The 15,111-nt window shown below is 40.8% G+C and overlaps 1 pseudogene; it reads right to left on the bottom strand.

Moving 5' to 3' along the window:
* Nucleotides 1-359: 359 nt before the first annotated feature.
* The window catches only part of LOC127906224 (zinc finger SWIM domain-containing protein 7-like), a 47,441-nt pseudogene continuing 32,689 nt past the window's right edge, over nt 360-15,111 (bottom strand).

Raw genomic sequence — 15,111 nt, 5'->3', positions numbered from 1 at the left:
TGGACTGAGTCAAATGTATCTTACCTTTACAGTTCCCTTTCAGCAGGCAGCACCATAGGGTGACTGACTTGTCTTATAATAAAAGGAGAGTCTAAAACTAAAGTCAATGAACAGATGCACATTCTCTGGCAACATATTAAGAACACTTACGCAGTCACAAACAAATGCAACGTAGGTTAACAGATTTTCTGAAATAGAAGCACACCAGACGTCCAGAAGAACAGCACAATGACCTAAAAGCCATAAAATAATCTTCACACATGCAGATAGACTGGAGGAGACCATGCAGCAGCAGTAGGCTTTGGCTTTTAAACATCTTTCCCCAGGAAGTCTGTTTCAGTGACCTGTTGGGTTGAGCTCTACGTGTCTGTTTTGGGATTGGTAAAGCTGTCCTGCTGGGACAGTCCCATGGCATGACTGAGGTAAGCCACCAGGATATGCTTACACTGACACAGGAGGAGGAATTTTAGGAATTTTAGCTAGCTTATTAAATCTAATGCGTTGGAGCCATGAGAGTGTGCAGCTTTTCTTTTCTGTGTGTGTGTGTCACAAACAGAATTCAACTTCAGGCAAGTTTGCAGATATGCTTATCATCATCATGATTAATATATGTATGACTCATTTGTTTTTAACTTACGGTTATTAAATATATAAAAAATGTAATAACCACAATGTCAGTATTTGTCATACCAATGTAATAAGGTAGGAAGAATGTATTATATTCCCCAAACACATTTGGCAAAAATAAGTTCCATCATGTCAGGGATATTTTTCAGAGTAACAGTTCAGTACACAGTGGTCTCTCTCATGCTGGTCTGCGGTCCTGGAGCCGGGAGCCTGGGCTTTCAAGGTCTGTAGACTGTCCAGGCAGTACACTCCATGTGAAACCCCCAGTGGCCCACTAGGGTGACCTAGTTCTGTTTGATAGACGTAGACCAATGATGCGGGTGATGACGCGGTCTACAGTGAGACTGTGGCCCTGCCCCTGGTCTGGCCCTGATTTGCCCTAACTGACCCATGACGGGGTCACAATGACGATGACAAGGTCTGCAGTGTCCTTAAAACAACACAGACAGCTCTGGCTCTATGTGGGTGAGAGGGGGAGAAGTGTGGTCAACCTCACTGTGAGGTATGGATATACAGTATTCTGTTTTCAGGGATATATTCAGAGGCAGCTGAGGGTTGATGGGATTTTGGGGTCTTTTTGGTTTTGGGCTCCTGGGTGTCATATGGAATGGACAGGTTTAAATGAGACATAAAAAGACCCCTAGTGCCAGTGTCTTGCTAATAATGATCCAATAAGGATCTATTTTATCTCATGAACATCAGTCTAAGAATATAAGACTATGATTGACCCTTTAGTCTCTTGCTGCTTTCTGTTTCTCAGGTTGATTTTAGCATTGTCACTCTAGGGACTGGAGTTGTCCTTATTCAAGGTGTAGCTAGTAGCCCACATAGTTTTGTAGCAAGTAGAAACCCTAAATCAAAGATGAAACCTGACCAAAATATCCCCTGTCTGCTCAGTGCTACTGTTATACAGATAAACATGTGAGCACTTTCTGGGAGGGAGTAACCCTGAAAGGTTGAATTCCGCATCTTGTCTTGCTCAGGATCTATGCATTACCCAAGACATAGAGCATGATCCGACGAGGTGGTGTGTGTGTGTTTGTGTGTGTGTGTGTGTGTGTGTGTGAGTGTGCTTGCGTGCATAGGTTTTGTATGATGTCTTTGTAGTTTATGGCTGTATGTTCTATTAATATATGAATACGTTATTATTGCTCTGTGTTCACCAGCAGGCTCTCGTTCTTCCTGAGCACGGTGTAAGTGAAGGCTGGGCAGGGGCAGTAGTGACAGGAGGTGTAGCAGGTGCACCACTGAGAGCATCTTTACTGGCTGCATCAGCGCTTTGTATGGTAACTGCTTGTCATCCAATCGCATGGCTCAGTACATCACTGTGGCTGAGCTCCCTGACATCCAGGACCTCCATACCAGGCGGTGTCAGAGGAAGGCCCTAAAAATGGTCAAAGACACCAGCCAACTAAGTCATAGACTGTTCTATCTGCTACCGCATGACAAGCGGTGCTGATGCACCAAGTCTGGAACCAACAGGACCCTGAACAGCTTCTACCCCCAAACCATAACACTACTAAATAGTTAACCAAATAGCTACCCAGATTATCTGAATTGATCCCCCCCTAACTCTTTTGACCCATCTACTTATTATTTATCCTGTTGCCTAGTCACTTCACCCCTTCCCATACGTACATACAGTATCTATCTCAATTACCTCGTACCCCTGCACATTGACTCGGTACTGGTACCCCGTGAATATAGCCAAGTTATCGTTACTCATTGTGTATTTATTCCTGGTTTTATTATGTTTCTATTATTTTTCTATGTTTCTCTCTGCATTGTTGGGAAGGGCCCGTAAGTAAGCATTTCACTGTTAGTCTACACCTGTTGTTTACAAAGCATATGACAAATACCATTTGATTTGATTTAAAGTGTACAGCAGCCCTGACCCAACCATTACATTCAATAAAACCATTTTTAAAATAAAAAAAATGTAACCTTTATTTAACTAGGCAAGTCAGTTAAGAACAAATTCTTATTTACAATGATGGCCTACATCGGCCAAACCCGGACGACGCTGAGCCAATTGTGAGCCGCTTGAGGGGACACCCAATCACGGCCGGTTGTGATACAGACTGGATTCGAACCAGGGTGTCCATATTGACGCCTCAAGCACTGAGTTGGAGTGCCTTAGACCGCTACAGACACAGTAACAAAAACAACAAGTAGGAGTCAAAGACAAAGGCAGAGCTGGACAAAAACACAGGTGTCCTGGACTGTGGATTTATGCAAACAAGGAAATAAAAAAACATGGAAAGATTCTCTGAATCATCACAGTGTTGTAGAAGAGAGAGAATGTCTTGTGTCTCTAGTAAGTACTTGATCGAACAAAGTTTTCCAAAAATGATGTGAATTCTGTTCGTACTTATACTGCCTTTGTCTGCCAGTGATAACAGCTTGAGTCAATTCCACACATGTTCACAACAGCTGAGGAAGGAGCTCTGAAAACGGTCGATCAGTAGAACAGGTTGAGGAATGAGGTGAAACAAGCTCCCACTGACCTCATCTCATCCTTATCTCACCAATCCCTGAGCTCCTCCAAAGAGCCCTAACACATCCTGCTAACTTCACCCCAAGTGGTGAGGGTAGGCAACATCACCCCCGCCGCGCTGACCCTTAACACGAGGGCCCCACAGGGATATGTGCTTAGTTCCCTCCTGTACTTCCGGTTCACCCACTACCGCGTGGTCATGCATGACTCCAACACCATCATTAAGTTTGCTGATGACACAACGGTGGTAGGCCTGATCACCGGCGGCGATGAGACAGCCTACAGGAAGGAAGTCAGTAACCTGGCATTGTGGGGCCGGAACAACCACCTCTCCCTTAACGTAACTAAGACCAAGGAGCTGATCGTGGACTACAGGAAACGGGAGGGGGCAAGGACACCCCCAGCCACATCGACGGGGCTGTAGTGGAGCAGGTCGAGAGCTTCAAGTTCCTCGGTGTCGACAGCACCTCTTCCCCCTCCGGAGGTTGAAAAGGTTTGGCATGGACCCTCAAATCCTCAAGATGTTCTACAGCTGTACAATTAAGAGCATATTGACTGGCTTCATCACTGCTTGGTATGGCAATAGCACTGCCTCGAGCACTACCTTGATCGCTACAGAGGGTGGTCAGGACAGCCCAGCACATCACTGGATCTGAGCTCCCTGCCATCCTGGACCTCTATATCAGGCGGTGTGAAAGGATGGACCAGAAAATAGTTAAAGACTCCAACCACCCAAGCCATGGACTATTCTCTCTGCTTCCGTATAGCAAGCGCTACCAGTGCATTTAGTCTGACACCAACAGGCTCCTGAACAGCTTCTATCCCCATGCCATAAGACTGCTAAATAGTTAACTAAATAGCAAACAAAATGGCTAAACGGACAATCATGTTGACTTTTGTATTTTATTCTTATTTTTGCACTGTCTCCATTCACACTCACAGAGCCCTACACACTATGCACACTGACACTCCAACACACATACAAACACTCAATCCATTATTTGCTCACACACACACATACATTTATACTGACTCTACACACACACACCCCCACAAACAATCATCATACACGCTGCTGCTACTCTGTTTATCATATATCCTGATGCCGAGTCACCTTACAATGCCGAGTCACCACATTTCTACCTCTATCGATCCAGTATCCCTGCACATTGTAAATATGGTATTGTAACTGACCTTGTATATAGTATGCTTACTTACATTATCGTGTTCTTCTTATTTCTTGTTTGTATATATTGTGTGTTTTTGTTTCTACCTTGTTATTTGTATTATTAGATTGATATAGATTACTGCATTGTTGGGGTTAGAGTTTGCAAGAAAGGCATTTCACTGTACTAGTCCATGCGTCATTAAATCTTGGGGCTTGTTCAGGATGATGTTACGTTACAGAACATTCAGATAGGAATAAATGTATGGTGTAGAGCAAATATGATTGTCCGTCAGATAGAATATGGAATTGTGTCAGGTCTGTTCATTCTATTTTTACCTGAAACATCCACAATGTTTTACATCACTAAATACACCCCCGGTGTCTGGAAGAGGGAGCATGTTAAACATCTATTGGATTTAAAAGTGGTGGACAGTAATCTCATAAAGCTAGCCGGGTTTCTCCAAATATTGCATATACTCCTACAAATACTGTAGCTGTAAAGTATACCTAAACTCGCATGCCAGACAACAACTCCTGGCCATACCAGGCACTTAGTCCATACTCAGTGGTGGAAAAAATACTCAATGTCATACTTGAGTAAAAGTATATATACCTTAATAGAAAGTTACTCAAGTAAAAGTAAAAGTTACCAAGTAAAATACTACTTGAGTAAAAGTCTAAAAGTATTTGGTTCTAAATATACTTAAGTATCAAAAGTAGAAGTTAAAATATAAATCATGTCAAAGTCCTTATATTAAGCAAAGCAGACGGCATCATTTTCAGGTTTTTAAATGTATGGATAGCCTGGTGCACACTCCAACATTCAGACATAATTGACAAATTATGCATTTATGTTTAGTGAGCCCGCCAGATCAGAGGCAATAGAGATGACCACGTATTCTCTTGATATGTGTGTGAATCGGACCATTTTCCTGCCCTGCTAAGCATTCAAAATGTAACGAGTACTTGTGGGTGTCAAGGAAAATGTAAGGAGTAAAAAGTACATTATTTTCTTTGGGAATGTAGTGAAGTAAAAGTTGTCAGAAATATAAATAGTATAGTACAGATACCCCAAAGTACAAAGTATTTCTACTTAAGTACTTTAAGCCACTGTCCATACTTTGTGACGGACTCAGCTCCAGCCCCATTCTGAAGATGACGCATGAGGACATTAATTCAGAAGATTACACAGCCTCGTCACCACAACTAATGACTCTCAACATGGCAGAAACAGGCTCCATTATTCACAGTCCCTTCCTAGTGACCTACAAAATAAAACACCTCATTCATTGAAATGTTACAAACAAGTTACTCTGCAGGGACAATTCCATGGAGTCGATTTAAAAAGTGACAAAAGCAGAGTAACGAGACTGAAAACCACCCAGCTGAGAGCACTGGAGGGAGACTGTAACCGTGGTGTGTATTCGTTCACTCCCCCTCTAGGATTTAAGAGCATTAAATTGATATAACAATGCCGGTATGGTAGACAATCCATCTACAAACCAACTCAATGCTTTTACAGTAGTTGAGGGGGAGTGAACAAGTGCACACTTCAAGGAGAGGGGAAAAATGGGAAATTTGGCCTGACATATTGTTAGATTCTAATTCTCAGTGTAAAAAACTAATCGGACATTATGAAGGTTTAACCAAGTTTATTCTTCCCAGAGGATCAATACAGCTGCATTAGACAAAAAACATGTTCACACAAGCACTGATATTTAACCCTTCCTCCTAAGCCGAGTCTCCTCCTACACATCTGAACAAACATGGTGTCTTTACTGCTAGGCAGGACACTAGTGATACGGGCCATAAACTTTTATTTCTCCCTTAACTCTAACTGACCTGATCTCGACCCCCTTCATCAGTAATACATGGCTCTCTCCCCTTATCAATGCCTGCCATGTGACCTGATATAATGTAAACGTTATACATTACCCTCTCTCCCTCAGTGACATGAATACGTATATTTCATATTCTCAGAACCCAGCAGTATGAAGGACTGACCATACAAGATACCTTGGCAAACAAAACTACCATCTGTGTAACCGAAACCAGGGAAATGAAAAGAAAGGATAGCAGATAAAAAAAGAGGAGAAGGGAGTCTCATTTATCAACCTCTTGTTCATGTAAAACAAACTCATGAGAGAGGCAACATGGCTACTATCAGTTAGTATCCCACACTAGAACTATAGGAGCCTCTAGCCAGGGCTAACAAGGTAATACAGACACTGGACTGTAGGCTACTGTCTGACTAGGGATTCTGCAGCGAGGCATTTTAAAGAGAGAACATAAAACACACTCTGTCAATAGCCCTGGTTTTCATTTGGAGGGTTGCCAAGTATAAGAAAAATAGCAGGTGCTGTGGAAATCCTCCACCACCATGAACAACACCATGACATTCAACGTTGTGCCACTTGGACAGCAGTGTTAATTTCGTCAACAAAACTCTTTGTTTAACACTGACTAAATTGCCCCAGAAAAAACTATAACTAAACAAAAACTATTTGTGACTAAAATCTGACTACTAAGGGGACTGGAAAAAACTACACCGGGCACACACAGCCTCCATCAGTGTGGGCAGACAGGCAGACAGGCTCTGCTCCAGCTCCGCCTCCGATTATACACATGCGAATCTCTTGCTTCCCCATAGCTAACCAGTTACCACCATCATTCTAGTTAGCTACCCTTTGCTTGGTTAAGAAACCCAAACTGCTTTATGAAATAAAAAAACAATAGCAACATTAAGTTTAATAGTAAAAACCGTCTAGTTATGTTTTTCTCTACCTTGAGTATAGAAAATGTGTCTGTCTTTGAATTTGTAGTCTCGCTCAACCCTACCATTTTCCCCACTGAATTTCATAGCCAGGTTCTGTAGCCAATGTACAAGTCAAGTCTCCTACTTTTCCTCAGAGAAAACAGCTTGAGAGATTACCGTTCAGAAAATATGACCCATAATACGGGCGCTACATTTTTTTCTTTCTATCGTGCATTGGTGGGCCGCATTTTACATTAAAAAAGCATATCGCAGGCTGTTCTAAAACTAGGCTACTTGTGGACCAGACCGTTAATCACTTGTTTAGGTTACATCTTGTTCAGTCATGTTACCTCATTAGCTAGCTATAGGCCTAGCTAACAACCTGGGGCGTGTTCAGTAGAACGCAACGTTTTGGAACGTTCAGAAAGAAATATACTATGTAGAACAAAAATGCCTCTCTGACATGTTGAATATGAAATAACCTTGGCTCTATTCATGGAATGCAACGTTTGAGAACATTTTGCAACTGAACGTGGCCCTGGTAATATTAACAGTGGCCTATATGCAAACATTTGGTGGCACAGAAAGAAAGAAAAGGCAAACAATTTATTGACTAAATTCTTCTTGCCACTACACTATATCTAACTGGTTGAGATAATGCCAAGAGTGTGCAAAGCTGTCATCAAGGCAAAGTGTGGCTACTTTGAAAAATCTAAAATATGTTTTGTTTAACACTTTTTTGGTCACTACATGATTCAGTATGTGTTTTTAATAGTTTTGATGTCTTCACTATTATTATGCCATGTAGAAAATAGTACAAATAAAGAAAAACCCTTGAATGAGTAGGTGTGTCCAAACTTTTGACTGGTACTGTATATTTGTCATATTTATACTTTTGGGAAGAGAATAGGATGTTATGATTAAAAATATGTTGGTAGGACAAGGCTATGTATGTTTGTGCACATGGAAATCAGGGATTTATGTTTACTATGGGTTAATGATCCAATACAAATATGATGTGACTAAAATTAAAGGGCATTTAGTTGACTAAATTGGCCCACTGTTTTTGTCATTTTGACAGTAACTCGACTAAATAATTATTCAAATGACAAAAATGTGACTAGGCTTACGATTTTTTAAAAGACTGACAAAATGAACACTGTGACAATTAACCCAGGTTGCGTTGTTGTATTGCCCATTATAATTGACATGTTGATTAAAATCCCCTAGAGATCAAAGTTCAATTCAAATAAAGGACAAAGTATTCCTTCCTGGCTAAGAACTCAGTGGAGAAGAGAAATAAAAGGTTTTTCACTACTGAATCAGAGGAAACCTTGAATCTCAACCGCCCAAATATGGTGTGCCCTCCCCCTCAGACCACAAAACAAGGCACCCTAACCTAAATGAAGACCAGGTTATCCCAAACACCCATACACTTTTGCACTCAGGGGCAGCAGGTAGTCTAGCGGTTAAGAGCATTGGTCTAGTATCTGAAAGGTCGCTGGTTCGATTCCACGAGCTGACTTGGTGAGCAATGTCTTAAATGTAAAAAATATAATGAAATTTATTTCCATGGGACCGGCCAAGGCCAATCAGAGATGCTGATGCTTCTAAAGCATTAGAGTAATTGAAAACCAGCTCACATTTGGGTATTTTCTGTCCTCTGTTGGCATTTCAGAATGTACTACTGTTAAGCTCTGGCCACAAAGCCAACGGGTAGGCCCAACATAAAACCACACTTAAACACTCCTGGTATTCTCCTTCCACTGTTTGGCAGGTGTACAAGCTATCCTAACAGGGGACTCCACAGTCAGCAAGACTACAAATCAAGCACGAGTTACTTCAATCTCAGCAAATGACATGAACATGAGATTCAGCTCCAGTGTGACTGGAGTTGGCTTCTCTATTTTTATGGAAATGCTGGGTTCTCGCAGCACTACTTAGAGGGAAGCCATCATTTGCCAGAGAGCTCAGAGGTTTGGAGGGACGGCTTTGTCATCAGTCCATCAGTGCCAGCCCCAATTATCAGTTACAACCCATCAGGGAGGACTATAGAGGACTGTAGTTGTTTGTGGGAAGTCACGACAGGCACAGGGCCAATGATGCATCTTACGCAAGGCTTCAGACTGCATCATAACTTTGAATTGTTGGGCTAGATTTGTCATAAAGGGGTGAAATGTCTGCCTTTGAGCGTTAAATCAGTCATATTTCAACCAAACGTGGTAAATATTTAACCACATTTAAGGCCTCAAACTATAACCACATGGCAGAGATCCATGTAAAACTTTATTGCAGGAAGGAAAGAGGAAAAGTGACAAAAACTCAAGTCAGCAGATTCAACACGTGCATGAATCTGCAAACTGTTAACTTTCCTTTTAAAGCAATAAACTGACTTTTTTAAAGTCACTGAGGGCGACACTGATTACATTTCAACAGGAAGGGTGGTTTGGAAAAGCAAAGGCTGAGTGGGTGAAATGATAACACAATTGGAGAGCTGCTGCTACTGCCTAGGTTTTACACAGAGCCAATATCCAGGGACTATGGTTTGGTGAGGACTCATCAGCAACACCCCCCAACCCCCCTCAACCCCCCTCTCTACCCTCTAAAAATCCTTCTTTAACCTGTCTCCTCCCCCTTCATCTACACTGATTGAAGTGGTTTGAACAACTGACATCAATAAGGGATCATAGCTTTCACATGGATTCATCTGGTCAGTCTACATCATGGAAAAGGCAGGAATTCTTAACGTTTTGTATTCTCAGTGTATAGTATATAATAATCATCAGATTGCATTTTGCACCCCCTTACCTCGTTGCTCCCAAGCCACTGTCTTGGTTCAGTGCAGTTAGAAAGCACTAATGGCACCACTGGTGTTTAAATTAAAAGGCACCTGCAAAGTAAAATTGGTTAACTATAGTTGAAGTCGGAAGTTTACATACACCTTAGCCAAATACATTTAAACATTTAAGATTTTCACAATTCCTGACATTTAATCCTAGTAAAACTTCCCTGTCTTAGGTCAGTTAGGATCACCACTTCATTTTAAGAATGTGAAACGTCAGAATAATATTAGAGAGAATGATTTATTTCAGCTTTAATTTCTTTCATCACATTCCCAACTATCTTCGTCCCCATGTGCAGTTGCAAACCGTAGTCTGGCTTTTTTTATGGCGGTTTTGGAGCAGTGGCCCCTTCCTTGCTGAGCAGCCTTTCAGGTTATGTCGATATAGGACTCGTTTTACTGTGGATACAGGTCCTTCACAAGGTCATTTGCTGTTGTTCTGGGTTTGATTTGCACTTTTCGCACCAAAGTACGTTCATCTCTAGGAGACAGAACATGTCTCCTCCTTGAGCGGTATGACGGCTGCATGGTCCCATGGTGTTTATACTTGCGTACTATTGTTTGTGCAGATGAACGTGGTACCTTCAGGCGTTTGGAAATTGCTCGGGTGAACCAGACTTGTGGAGGTCTACAATTTTTTTCTGAGGTCTTGAATGATTTCTTTTGATTTTCCCATGATGTCAAGCAAAGAGGCACTGAGTTTGAAGGTAGGCCTTGAAATACATCCACAGGTACACCTCCAATTGACTCAAATGATGTCAGTTAGCCTATCTGAAGCTTCTAAAGCCATCATTTTCTGGAATTTTCCAAGCTGTTTAAAGGCACAGTCAACTTAGTGTATGTAAACTTCTGACCCACTGGAATTGTGATACAATGAATTATAAGTGAAATAATCTGTCTGTAAACAATTGTTGGAAAAATTACTTGTTTCATGCAAAAAGTAGATGTCCTAAACAACTTGTCAAAACTATAGTTTGTTAACAAGACATTTGTGGAGGGGTTGAAAAACGAGTTTTAATGACTCCAGCCTAAGTGTATGTAAACGTCTGACTTCAACTGTATTTTGTTGTGCTACAGTATTGTTACATTTAGAAGAAGAAAAACATGTTCGATGGTGTTGCTACATACAGTACCAGTCAAAAGGTTGGACACCCCGACTCATTTGAGGGTTTTTCTTTATTTTTAGTATTATCGACATTGATAGTGAAAACATTGATAGTGAAAACATCAAAACTTTGAAGTAACAGATATGGAATAATGTAGTAACCAAAAACATGTTAAACAAATCTAAATATATTTTATATTTGAGATTCTTGAAAGTAGCCACCCTTTGCCTTGATGACAGCTTTGCACACTCTTGGCATTCTCTCAACCAGCTTCATGAGGTGGTCACCTGAAATGCATTTCAATTAACAGGTGTGCCTTGTTAAAAGTCCATATTATGCAAGAACAGCTCAAATATACAACGAGAAACAACAGTCCCTCATTTCTTTAACCTCTAGGCTAGGGGGCAGTATTTTCACGTCCGGATGGAAAGTGTGCCCAAAGTAAACTGCCTGCTACTCAGGCCCAGAATAGTATATTTATATTATTAGTAGACTTGGATAGAAACACTCTGATGTTTCAGATATAACAGAACTTATTTGGCAGGCAAAACCCCGAGGACAAACCATCCAGAAGAAAAAAAACATTTGAGGTCACTCTTTTCAATGGGTTTTCTTTGTGGATCTAGATTTGCTTGCAGTGCAAGTACTTGCTTGCAGTTCCTATCTCTTCAACTAGATGTCAACAGTCTTTAGAAATTGGTTGATGTTTTTCCTTTGAGAAATGAAGAAGTAGGGTTGTTCAGAATGAGGGTTGAGTCTAGTGTACTGTTGTGGTTGGGGCGCGCGAACTGAAAGCTCGCTCCACAATGTTTTTATCCGCTATTGAACGCAGTTTATCCAGTCCTAAATTGTATCGATTATCTGCGTTAAGAAATACCTTAAGTTGTATTAGGAAAGTTGTTTGAAATGTTTGGACAAAGATTGCAGGTAACTTATTAGATATTTTGTAGTCATGTTGCGCAAGTTGGAACCGGTGTTTTTCTGGATCAAACGCGCCAACTAAATTGACATTTTGGAGATATAACAACATAATTCATTTTTAAAAAGGCCGATTTGTGATGTTTATGGGACATATTGGAGTACCAACAGAAGATGCTCTTCAAAGGTAGGGCATGAATCTTATCGTTATTTCTGAGTTTTGTGTCGCACCTGGCGGGATGAAATATGTCTTTGTTTATTTGATGGGGTGCTGTCCTCAGATAATCACATGGTTTGCTTTCGCCGTAAAGCCTTAATGAAATCTGACACCGTGGCTGGATTAACAAGAAGTTAAGCTTCATTTGGACATACTGCATGTGTATTTTCACGAATGTTAAATATTTACAATTCTGTAGTTTGAATTTGGCGCCCTGCACTTTCACTGGACATTGGCCAGGTGGGACGGTAGAGTCCGATCTCGCCTAGAGAGGTTTTAAGACATGAAGGTCAGTCAATGCGTGGCTACTTTGAAGAATCTCAAATATAAAATAGATTTTGAATTGTTTAACACTTTTTTGGTTACTACATGATTCAATATATGTTATTTCATAGTTTAGATGTCTTCACTATTATTATTAAATATAAAAATAAAAATAAAGAAAAACCCTGGAATGAGAGGGTCTGTCCAAACTTTTGACTGGTACTGTATAATTTGAGCTGCGAGCAACACGAGCAAATTCACTATCATTTCACATTGCCTGCTCTAAAAATGAGGGGTTCAATGAGGGTTCTAAGATCTTCAAAGTTCCTCGAAAAACCTTAGGCTTCTTGGCACTGAAAAATGCCCCCAAAAGGTTCTTCCAAGAACCCCATAGGTGGTGGGGTTAATTGAGGAACCTATTTAGTTCTTGCGGGTTCTTGCAGAAACCTAACAGCCCAACCAAAATGTTTTGATTTGAATTTAGCACATAACTGAAAAATGTAAAGATCTCAATTTAAGGTAAGGGTTCTCCATTTATGATCTAAATTAAAATTGTCTTTATGATGACACCATTGATGAGATCTGACTCTAAACATGAAATATTGTTAATTATCAGGTATCCTATTGAAATATTGAGTGCCATAGTCTGATTTATACACCAGAAGTGAATTGTTATCTGTAGGAGGAATGTATATGGTGGAGACAATTAAGCTTGGAATGTACTGAGTAAAGGAAAGGCAATCACATGTTGGCAGGCACTGATAAGGGTGGAGAGATGTGGTTTGAAGAATGGGGGGCCTAGGTTAGGTCAGGTCACACTAAAGGAGAAGGAACAATTTATTATGCGCATCATATGATTTCCTGACTAGCAATAAAGATGTAATGTTTAGAGAGAAGGAAAACGTCACCCAAATTGGGGTATATATACTACCACTGGTGGAACCATGTCTTTGTCTTATGCAGCTGTATGACCCAATGGGTCAATAAACTTGGTTTAAGTTTTACTAGTCGTCTGTGAGTTTTACTCACATGTGTAACGGTTGTCGTCTTCCTCTGAGGAGGAGTAGGAAATATCGGACCAATATGCAGTGTGGTAAGTGTTCGTCATATTTATTCCACTGAACACAGAAAACAAACGAACAAGCGAATAAAGAAAAAACTAAACAGTCCCGTATGGTGGAAAACACTGAAACGGAAAATAACCACCCACCAACAAGAGTGGGAAAACAGGCTGCCTAAGTATGGTTCTCAAACAGAGACAACGATGACAGCTGCCTCTGATTGGGAACCATACCAGGCCAAACACATAGAAATATAAACACAAGAACAAAACATAGAATGCCCACCCCAACTCACACCCTGACTAATCTAAAATAGAAACAAACAAAAGGAACTAAGGTCAGGACGTGACAACATGGCTGTTGTTTGTGTCACGTTCTGACCTTTATTTCCTTTGTTTTGTCATTATTTAGTATGGTCAGGGCGTGAGTTGGGGTGGGCAGTCTATGTTTGTTTTTCTATGATTTGGGTATTTCTATGTTTCGGCCTAGTATGGTTCTCAATCAGAGGCAACTAATGACACCTGCCTCTGATTGAGAATCATACTTAGGTAGCCTGGGTTTCACTGTGTTTGTGGGTGATTGTTCCTGTCTCTGTGTTTGCACCAGACAGGGCTGTTTAGGTTTTCACGTTTCTTGTTTTGTAGATTGTTCATGTGTAGTTGCTTTACCATGAATAGAAACCACGCTGCATTTTGGTCCGCCTCTCCTTCACCACAAGAAAACCGTTACAGTTTGACACTTTCTCCCCTTTTAAAATGATTTCCCCCCAAAAATTCAAACCAGAAAATTGAATCAGTTCAATAGATATCAATAAGAAAATAGGTAAGAATACGTTAAAGGGTATTGCTGCATTGGGCGCAGATGACTAAACTGCTCCCTTATTTGTGTGTCTGTCTGCTTGTATACTGATGAGAAGTCACACAAAGGTATGTAAAATTGGTATTGGGTTGCCGCATAATGTTATGCAGATCACATGTATCATCTACAGTTAATTTGTATTAATGGTTTATCTAAAACCTTATAGGACTCTGTCACAGCAGCCATCTTCTTCCTCCCATAACTCTTCAATGAAGATCCCAAAGCACTCTCTGTAACTGATGTGAAATGGCTAGGTAGTTAGCGGGGTGAGCGCTAATAGCGTTTCAATTGGTGACGTAACTCACTCTGAGACCTTGAAATAGTTGATCTCCTTGCTCTGCAAGGGCCGCAGCTTTTGTGGAGTGATGGGTAACGGTGCTTCGTGGGTGTCAGTTGTTGTGTGCAGAGGGTCCCTGGTTCGAGCCCAGGTAGGGGCGAGAAGAGGGACGGAAGCTATACTGTTACATCTCTACATTATGAACAAGGTATGTGTATGAAAATCGTTGTCAAAAGTGAAAATATGTTGCATTCAAATTTACCACAAAAACCAAGGTGCTAATCATCTGTATACTTTTTTTTTTTTTGCATTTATAGACTTCACCCTCTCTACACCTCTGAATATAATAGGAAACCTGTTTGTTCACCATGCACTTCAAAATCATTCTGGCTGTGGGTAGCCTGCAAAGGCTACACATCAACATCAACACGTCAGAGGATATATCCAATGGACTTTCGGCTCTGCTGGATGTTTACCTCGTATTTGTTTTATTCTGCTTTTATGCTTTTAACTAAAACCAT

This window comes from Oncorhynchus keta, chromosome 11, assembly GCF_023373465.1.
Source record: "Oncorhynchus keta strain PuntledgeMale-10-30-2019 chromosome 11, Oket_V2, whole genome shotgun sequence".
Lineage (NCBI taxonomy): Eukaryota > Metazoa > Chordata > Actinopteri > Salmoniformes > Salmonidae > Oncorhynchus > Oncorhynchus keta.
Note: the sequence above shows the minus strand (reverse complement) of the source record. Positions and strands in the feature narration are given on the sequence as shown.